This window comes from Caloenas nicobarica, chromosome 7 (assembly GCF_036013445.1).
Source record: "Caloenas nicobarica isolate bCalNic1 chromosome 7, bCalNic1.hap1, whole genome shotgun sequence".
Taxonomy (NCBI): domain Eukaryota; kingdom Metazoa; phylum Chordata; class Aves; order Columbiformes; family Columbidae; genus Caloenas; species Caloenas nicobarica.
This window is the reverse complement of record NC_088251.1, coordinates 18,245,172-18,254,325: the sequence shown is the minus strand read 5'-3', so window position 1 is coordinate 18,254,325 and position 9,154 is coordinate 18,245,172.

Here is a 9,154-nt window from a genome sequence, read left to right as displayed (position 1 = left end):
TACTTCACTGAAGGTCCTTAGATAATCCCCCCTGTGTCTCTGCCACAGATTTCAATGAAGTGAGCTTTCCTCATGCCAGCCTATCACTGCTATGTAGCAGCTGAGTTGCTCTTCACCCATACTGGTGTCTTCCTGCTGAGTCTCTGGGCCGTGATGTTTGGATGTAGACTATCTGTTTCTTCATGATAGAAATAGAGGCCCTGCAGAAATGTCCTAGGTCCTGTGACCCAGAGCACCTCACACTGGAGGTACAGACTTTTCCCTCTGGTGGTAGAGGGATATGGATTTAGAGCATGAGTCTTCCCAGAGGGCACATGGCTACGTAACTGTCAAGACATATCCACACGTAATAAACACACATGTTTGACACAGGTTACTAAATAAAGCAACTCTTTCCTTTTTGACCATGGCTTATGCACTGTTCAGGCAAAATACTGAGTGCCCTCAAATGTTTTCTACTGTCCATTTTACTAAGTACGTAGGAAAATGTTTTGAACTGAAAGCAGGAGTCCCAAGATTTCCCTTCATCATCAAAGGCATATTTGGCCAACCAAAACCAATGGGAAAATATGGCAAACATATGTGGCAGCTCATCCTCTTCAAAAACAAAAATGTGGCTGCTTTGTGCCTCTCTTTCATTGTGCATCAGGAATAGCTTAGTTAAAAGTGAACACACCTAGATGTAGAGGTTAGTTCTGGTCAGCTTTAGGGTTTTTCTCGATTCTTTTCTGGATTTCTGATCCACGTGTGTAAGGCGCGTTGGGATCTTTGGTGCTCAGGGGACGCCAGTGCAGCAGTGATGCTGTTGGGCCTGATGCCAGCTGGGAAATGCTGCAATGTTTTCAGCAGACAGGTGCCTTCAGAAGGTAGTTAATAACCCTTACAAGCCATCAACATCATGGTGGTAGACTTGGGTCTACCATGGGCCACCAGGAGCCACCTGCTTCAGGAATGCATGCAGCCTGTGTCTGACACCATGAGTGACAGCCCATCCACTGGAACAGTCAGAAAGACTCTGGTGGGGTTTATCTATTCCTAAGCTAGCAGGTACGGCCAGGTACTACTAGTGCCTTGCAACCTGTATCTTTCTCTAGGGGAAAAAGCAAGCAGAGAGAAACTGCAGCTCTCTGCAGGCTCTGGAGTTTCCCAGCTCGCTCTATTTTTGCCAATACTAATAGTTTCTGCATTGCTGAAGTGACTCATGGGTCAAAATAGGAAATAGCTCGTTTCCCTCCTGGCCACGCACAGGAGTGAAAGAGCAGCTCTGCCTCTAACCTGGACCAGCTGGACCCTGCCCTGGGAAGAGCAGGCAGGATGATTCCCAGATGGCCTCAGACTGCAGCTCTGCCATGGTCTCCTGGAAGGTGTATGTGGAGAGTGAATTTTCTGCATCCCCCATGAATCCTGTTGTTCTCTTTTTCCTGAGCCATGCACAGGCAACAGTCATCTGCTTCCCAGGGGCCTGAGCTGCAGCCTGCTGGTGCCAAGAAAGGCTCTGAGGAGTTGAAGTAGTGCCCCTGGGTTCACCAGCCCTGCAGAGTCATTTTTTGTGGGGTGCCACAGCCAGCATTAAGCCTTTCTTTCCCTCCTGTGATGCTACTGCAGGCAAATCAGGCTATGGATGTTTCTCTGCCCTCCGTTTTGTGTCTCAGATTTACTTACTTTAAGGACGGAGCTCAGCTCTGGCTGTTTGAACTGTACAGCTCAGCAGTCCTGGCCTGGCGGTTTCTGCAGCTGTAGCTATGGTGGATCCTCTCACACTCAGCAGCTGCCAGTTTTCATCTCTGGGTACCTTTGTAGCTCCCCCAGGGGCAGAGGGAAGAGGCAGGAGAGGCTCCCATTGCTGGCCATGTGCATGACTCACGTCTGGCATTGCAGTATTTTTGGTAGTTCAGGAGCAGCTCCAACTCAACAGCAGGAAATCAGTGTAAAAATAGCCCATTGGTGTGTTTATAGCCAAGCAAAGTGCATGGTGTCTCTCTGCCAGGATCCAGTCCCAGCAACGCCTTTCCTAACAAGCTCTTGGAGAACTGCATGCAGAGGCCAAGCTGTGAAGGAGCACTTGCCCCTGAAAGTCTGCTGCTGCTCAGACAGTGGGCTGAGGGCAAATATCAGCCCTCCAGGGCCTGTTGGCTTATTATTGCAGGGTTGCCTATGAGCTCCAAGATGCTCCATCACTGCCTGTCTTTCAGCACAACAAAGTGGGAGGTGATTGAGGCTGCCCTGGAGGCCATGCTCTGAGCAGAGCTCTTCCATGCCCCAGGGTGGAAAGCAGGGCATAAGCAATCAAAGCTTCACTGTACCCGTGTCACTCTCACTGGGTGTTGCTCTGAGAGGTGGGGACCAGAGTCGCAGTGAGGCCTCTGGCTGCCTCAAACTCCTCTGCCCCTCTGCTGAGGGGTGGATCCCCCCCAATGCTTCCTCCTGCCTCATTGATGGTCCCGGAAAAGCAGCATTTCCCCCTCCTCCTCAATGGTGGTAATCTTGACCCTCTGGCTGCACACTGCAAGGAAATAGTTACTGTGTGTTTGTCCTGTGAGGGTTGTCAGAGCATTTCCCGGCACAGATGCTGTGAGACCCAAACCAATGCCAGCCAGGACAGTGGCCATGGTGGTTGGGAGGCAGACCTGACCGGTCTGCTGCTGGAGGGCAGGGCTCGACAGCCTACTTCCCGTGTGGAGCAGCCCACTTGGGCTTATCCAGAGCAGAGTGGGGAACCAGCATTGCTTTAAGTTGACCTGTTTTATGTAGGCACATGCTCACACACATCAGGAGAGAGAACTGCCTTTTGCTAGAAATGGAAATTGGAAATGGGAACTGTAAAAGTCCCCTGGGATAAGAATTTTCATTTGTTCTGCAGTTACCATCAACTTGTGATGCAACGCAGCACTTTTCCTGGTTATATGCAAAATGCCTGACCTCTGCTGAGGTTCCCAAAAGCTCATAGGACCAGAACTGGGTATGCTGACCTAACAAAAGCAACCCTCCAGACATCACACAGCTTGTGCAGCAATACGATGCTTTCCCTAATGCCCAGCACTAGAGAAGATGAGTGTCTCCTAAGCCAACAGCATCTATTGTTATGCATCTTGCACCAAACTAGATCTCTGCAATTAAAAATTATCTGATGGCTACAGGCTTCCACAGAGGGTCAGTTCTTGGAGCTGGAAGGATTCAGTATTTCCGGGCCATTCAGTAGCAGAACTGCAGGTAGGTAACTGTAGCCTGGTGATACCACTGCTCAGTGCTCTCTGTCTCCACTGCAGGCTGACCCATGAAGGAAGCTTGGGGCAGGCCTTGGGGTTGCAACCTTTCCTCCTTCCAGCTGTCATAGACCTCTGCCACACCTGGTCTCTCTTCATCTCCTTCCATGGTCAGTCTCTCTTTCCAGACTCTCCTTCACCTTCCCTAGAGCCACTCCTTCCTTGGCCATGCCTTTGCATCTCGCAGCCTCCACGCAGATCCAAGCTGGTGATGCAGCAGTGTGCATGAGCCTGTGCTGTGTTTTCTGCACTGTGCTTCATACAGGTACACACTGCTGACCTGTGACCTGGTTGCTATATCACTATCAAAGAGACACAGATCAACCCTGAAACATGTGCTGAGTAAAATCCTTCAGGCAAACAAGCCCTATCAGTCCTCTTCTGTTCTTGCACCTAACTGAGCTGATCTATGAGCTGATGACAACAATTCTGTGTCTGAAATGGTTAGCCCTCATTTATCACCTTTGTGACAAAATTTGGCACTGAAAATAACCCGCCGTTTGGGACACAAGGTAGTCTGTTGAGGCATGAATGAATACTTCATGCCATTCTGCAGTTGAGACACTGTGGCACTGTGAGTCTGGCTCTTGGGAGAGCTTGTTTTGATTTCTTGCTCTCTCCATGACCCTGAAAACATTCTCTCCAGCTTGACCCAGTGGACTCCAGTTACTTTAGTATCATCAAGGAACTGATCTTAGATCACCCACCCGTATCTGGCAGAGGTGTCTGGAAAAAACTTGAACACTTGGAAGATTTTCAAGTAACACAGCTAGATCACAGCCCTCAGCCTAGGGAAAGCTGGCTGGTTTAGGAGCACTGTTGCGATTTTTAGTACTTTTAATGCAAAACTCTTCTCTAAGATTATTTACCCTTTTTTCCATTCTTGTTACTACAAAAAGAAACTGTGAAATATGTTGGTTTATCTTAGAAAGCAACAGCCATTGTGTAGGCACACAATAAAATACAAAAGCAAAGAGGGTTGCAAGTCAGTAGGGTCTACAAAGGATGGCATCAGGTGGTGACCCTGTCTCCCAGCTGTGTCCAGCCTACCCCAGGCCTCAACAGGACGGTAGGATTTCTGAAGAGTTTTTATTGTCTCCTGTCCTTAACCCAAGGCTTTTCTTTCCTCTCTTAGATAGGTAGTGTGTGATTTCTGACTATTTGCCATATAAAGATGTTGGTAGGTACCTCGGCTGACCAGGAAGTCTGGGTACCTACATTGTACACCATGCTAGCAGCTTAACAAACCTGCTATTTTTCTACCCTTAGTAAAAGTTATTTATGTCTCCACCACTACTAATAAATGTGTAAAAGCTGGAGGAAAGCATATCTTCCCAAGAAAGGCTGACTGCCAATCAATGCAAGCAGTAAAGGATATGTTGTTGCCTTGCTACAAACAGCTGGACTTCAGACACATCCAGAGACTTTTTCACTTCTCCCTTAGGCTGCTTTGTATGTCTGTCTCCAATGCAGAGTCATTTCAAGCAGCAAGATTGTCTTTAATTCCGTACAGATACCTGTACTTATTTCATCAAGGACTACACATAAAAAATCCCCATAGAGGCAGGTGAGGACATGCACAATATATTTCACACACAATCATCCAAAGGCTTCCCAAATGCTGCCTCCCACCTGGCTGGCATGTGAACTCCTGGCATCTGTCATGTCCCCATCAGACCCAAGTGAGCTGCTTTTGCCCATTTTGATTCAGAGTGTGCTTTCTTTGTTGGCCTTTGGCATTAAGCAAGAGCAGTAATCGCCTGCTTTGTGTAGGGAATGGTTTTTAGGGGGACTGAGAGGAATTCCTTGGCACCAGCACTAGCGCAAGAAAGGAATGAGCAGAAAAATGCTCAGCCCAAGTCAGGCAGAAGCAGAGCAGAGCCAGAGTGAGCCAAGGGGACGTGCTCTGCCTTGTTTGTGTTGGTGCCTCACCCTGGCTCTCCCACCGGCAGCAGCGGGGCCCTGTGCAGCAAAGGTGCGCTGGAAGGGCCACGTCAACACACCCTTGACTAAGCTCTGCAAACCTCTGTGCAGAGTCCCCTGCAGCACTGCCTGTCCCTGCTGACCCCAGGGCTCATCTTCCAGAGCTTACGAAGGTGCTGAGGGGAACCAAGCCCAGAGTTTTTACTCTATTGCTGCTTCTGTGATTAAACACCAAAACATAGAGACACGAATTTTCTCTTATGATGCTTGGCGCAAAATTGCTTGCAGTAATGAAGGAAACTTGGAAAATTAGGCTGTGGTAGTGATTTTCAAATGGAAATAATCCTATTTTGGGGTCATTTTCACTGTGAAAGATGGTTCAAAAGCACAAGAGGAAAGGACAGGGTGAGCACTGAGCTGCCAGATATCCGAGTACAATTTTTTTAGGCTTTAGTAACTTAATTTTTGCATTACAAATGCTCTCTTTACTCAAAACTGCTGCCTTCCCCATCTGCTCATTTTGTCCAGCTCACACCTCTTTCATAAACAGACAACAACTTTTTGTTTGGATTGGCTTGCTGACAAATTAACACAGCTCTCCCATATAATGATCTGATTTCAGGTGCTTATGAGCTGATTAGTAGATGTAAAGGCATTTGTTCTCAACAATTGTGAGAGCATTCAGCTGTACCTATCAATTTAAGTAGTGATAAACAGGAAGAAAAGGAAAAAAAAAAAAAAAGGAGCAGCAGCAGCAGAAGAAAAAAAGAAGAAAAAAAGAAGGAGAGAAGAAGAAGAAGATAGTGCCTGGTCTCTGGACTTGTTCACAGAGCAGCTTAAAATCTACAGGTTGTGACTAGTGTAGTTTGCACAGTGAGAGTGCAAGCCTGTCGACAAACACAGCAGCTGTTGAGGTGAGAGACCGGTTTAAGTCACTGGAAGGCAGGGCAAAGTGTTCTTAATAATGAGCGTAGAGCTAAAGGACTTGTAAGCAAAGGGGCTGTGCCCAGACCTTGAAAGCACAATACTGTATGAGTCTGGGGATTTCTTTTATGTATAAAAGAAAGTTCTGCAGTTTGAACTGTCTCCTCATCAGAGCTACAGTTCTACATGGTAGTACTTACAGACTGGATTAGAGAAAGTTGTTAAGATTTTAGCCCTGTAACAGAATACTTCTCCTCTGTTTTGTCTGAGGGGTGAGCTCTGATTTCCTCAAATTTAAGTAGTAATGTTATACAATTCATCTGATTGTCACTTTGCATCTGTGTGTTTGGTCTGTTGTTTCCACAATGATTCCACCCGATTTCCAAGAAACAATCAAATACAAACTAGGGTGAAATTCCCAGTGGGCTGTGATGTTCTTATTAGGCTTGAAAAAGTTTTAATAGAAGTGAAAGGCACAGAGTAAGTGAAGTTGCTGAGCAGTTGAGAACCTGGTTTCCATAAGGTTTCATGTCCCAAAGCAGTCAGCTCCTGGCTTGAAACTTTCCAGGCACAAAGCCAGACTTTATAAACCTGCAGACAGGAAAAGGGAAAAGAGGGCTGCCTCTGCACCCTAGAAGATGTTAGTCACCCTCAATCTAAAGTAGAGTATCCTTTAGACTGCTCTCTTAACCGAAAACAGAGCAGTGGGAGCTTAATGGGTGGTAAAAACTTCTTGAAACAATACCAGAGATGTACTGTTCTGGGGCTATCAGCACCTTTATTTCTTGCCTTAAATATTTTCGGGGTTTGAAAAAGGTTGAGCAGATTCCTGCTTGTGATTTCTTTTATAACTTTCCTTACACTGGTTGAGTATATATCAGGGGCAGCTCCAATGCCACTGATTCAAGCTTGGAAAGTCCCAAGGGTGGAAACAAGAAAAGTGAAGTACCCTGGTAGCTTCTTCATTTTGTCTGGCTGAAAATTTATTTGGATCAAATGGCTTAAAAAACCTGCAAACCAAACCTGATTATGGTGCACATGCTTCTTCTGCTGGAGGTTTCTACCCCCTCTTGTTCGCTGATGGCTGTGCCACGCATGTCACCAGGAGCAGAGACTCTCTGAAAGCCTAGAGGAGGTCTGTAGATGAGGCTTGAGAAAGATTTAATGTGGAGACATTTTATAGGAGTCTATACCCACAGCTTGATTGACCCACTGCCCAGGTAACCATCTTGCAGATAGCTGAGAGGTTACCATATTTTGTGGGATACTGCAGAGTACGAGCAAACAGGCTCACTGTCTGAGACAGATTCTAACCACCTTAATATGATAACTGGCACTGTTTATATTGACAGTCCTTCTAGTGCATTTGGAGCTCACTTGCCAAAAACAAGTATTACCTGAGATGAAATAATGGCTTCAGAGATGGCAGGGAGAGAGACTGAGGTTTGGGAGAACTTGTACATTGTCTTCTGACCCTTTTCTGAAGTTTTGTACATTCCTGAGGGTAATCACTGAGCTGTACGTAAGGTTGTGTCTTAAATAGCTTACTGGTTCTGTAAAAGGCATGTGTGTCCCTCAGGTACACAGTAGTAAAGTGTGTGAACCACAGATAAGCTCACTCACGCAGCATGTGTGTTGGGAAGGTCAAGAAATGTAGTGAAGATGAGTCTGTTCATGTCTAAAGCTGCTCAGTTTAACAGCATCTGCACAAGCAAAAGGGATTTTGGACTGTAGTGTCTGCCTCCTGCTCTGCTGGCCTGTGAGTGCTGACTGCTCTGGTCTGTATTAAGACTGCGCAGCAGTACACTGAGCCTTGCTGCAGGGTTCACGTTCTTCCAGCCTTTCCTAGCCCATCCATATTGATTTCTTAAAATCTGTGTTGTGTTTCTCTGCATTAAAATCCCCTGTTGCATCCCTTTGCAGCCTTTTTAGTTCATGTTGGCAAGAATGACCACTTGGGCTTTTTCCCATTTTCTGTCTGGTTTGTTCTCTGCTTCCCTCTGTGGCTCATAGCTGTTTGTTGTAACTGTGATTTTCTGTCTAGAAGGGCTTCTTTGTCCTTGGAGTTCTCAAGAAAGCTGACCTTTGTGTCAAGTTGACCCAATTAAATCCCAACACAGGGAAAAGGCATATGTAGGCAGCCAGGCACAGCCTTGGGATCCAGCAAAAGCAAATCCACCCTGCTTGTGAATCTGCCTTACCCCGGGGAGGTATGAAGGACCACTCATGAGCTCTCCTTGCTGTGTGCTGTTGGTGAACCTGCCTCTCAAACACAGCAGGAATCCAAGCCAGTGCAGACCCTTACCCATACCTCCTCCTTTGCAACTTGCCCTCACCATATGATGGATGTTTGAGGCAGGAGCAGCTGGCACAGCTTGTTCTCTTGGGAATAGCCAGGGCAGCTTCCCAGGCCATCGGGGACCCTGCTGGGTTAAGTGAAATAGCAGTTTGTGGGAAGGAAATAAGAGAGGCCCATGGTTTGGTGTTTACCCAGCATCCCATGTGGGTCTGTAAATCTGAGAGGGGACAAAGCTCCTACACAGCAAGGGTTAAGATATAGCTGGTGGGAACATTTCCATCAGGGCAGCTTTCCATTTAAAATAAGTAAATAAATGCTGGCCTGGGTGATTTCTGACAAAAGTCTAGACAGGAAAATATTGCTACAACCATAAGATATTTCAGATTATTTCACAGAAACATTTCTCCAAATTAGAGCATTAAGGGCTGTTCAGCTCTTTTTAAAACAAACACACACAAAAAAAACCCCAAACAAACAAACAAAACTACAACAACAACAAAAACCCCACAAACAAAAAAACTCCTAAGCCTTAACATGTCACAGTAGTCAGTGCAAACGCTATGACAACTTTGCTGAGGATGGTATTACTGAAAGTTGTTAGCCTTAACTGTGCTGGTTCTATGTTAGCCTAGAGATGCTTCCTGACTCCTGCTGTGCCAGTCTAGATATGGGCTGGGGGGACCTCGCCAGTCTCCATGCAGTCTGCTGCTTTATTGAGCTTTACTATAAGTATAGGACATGTATG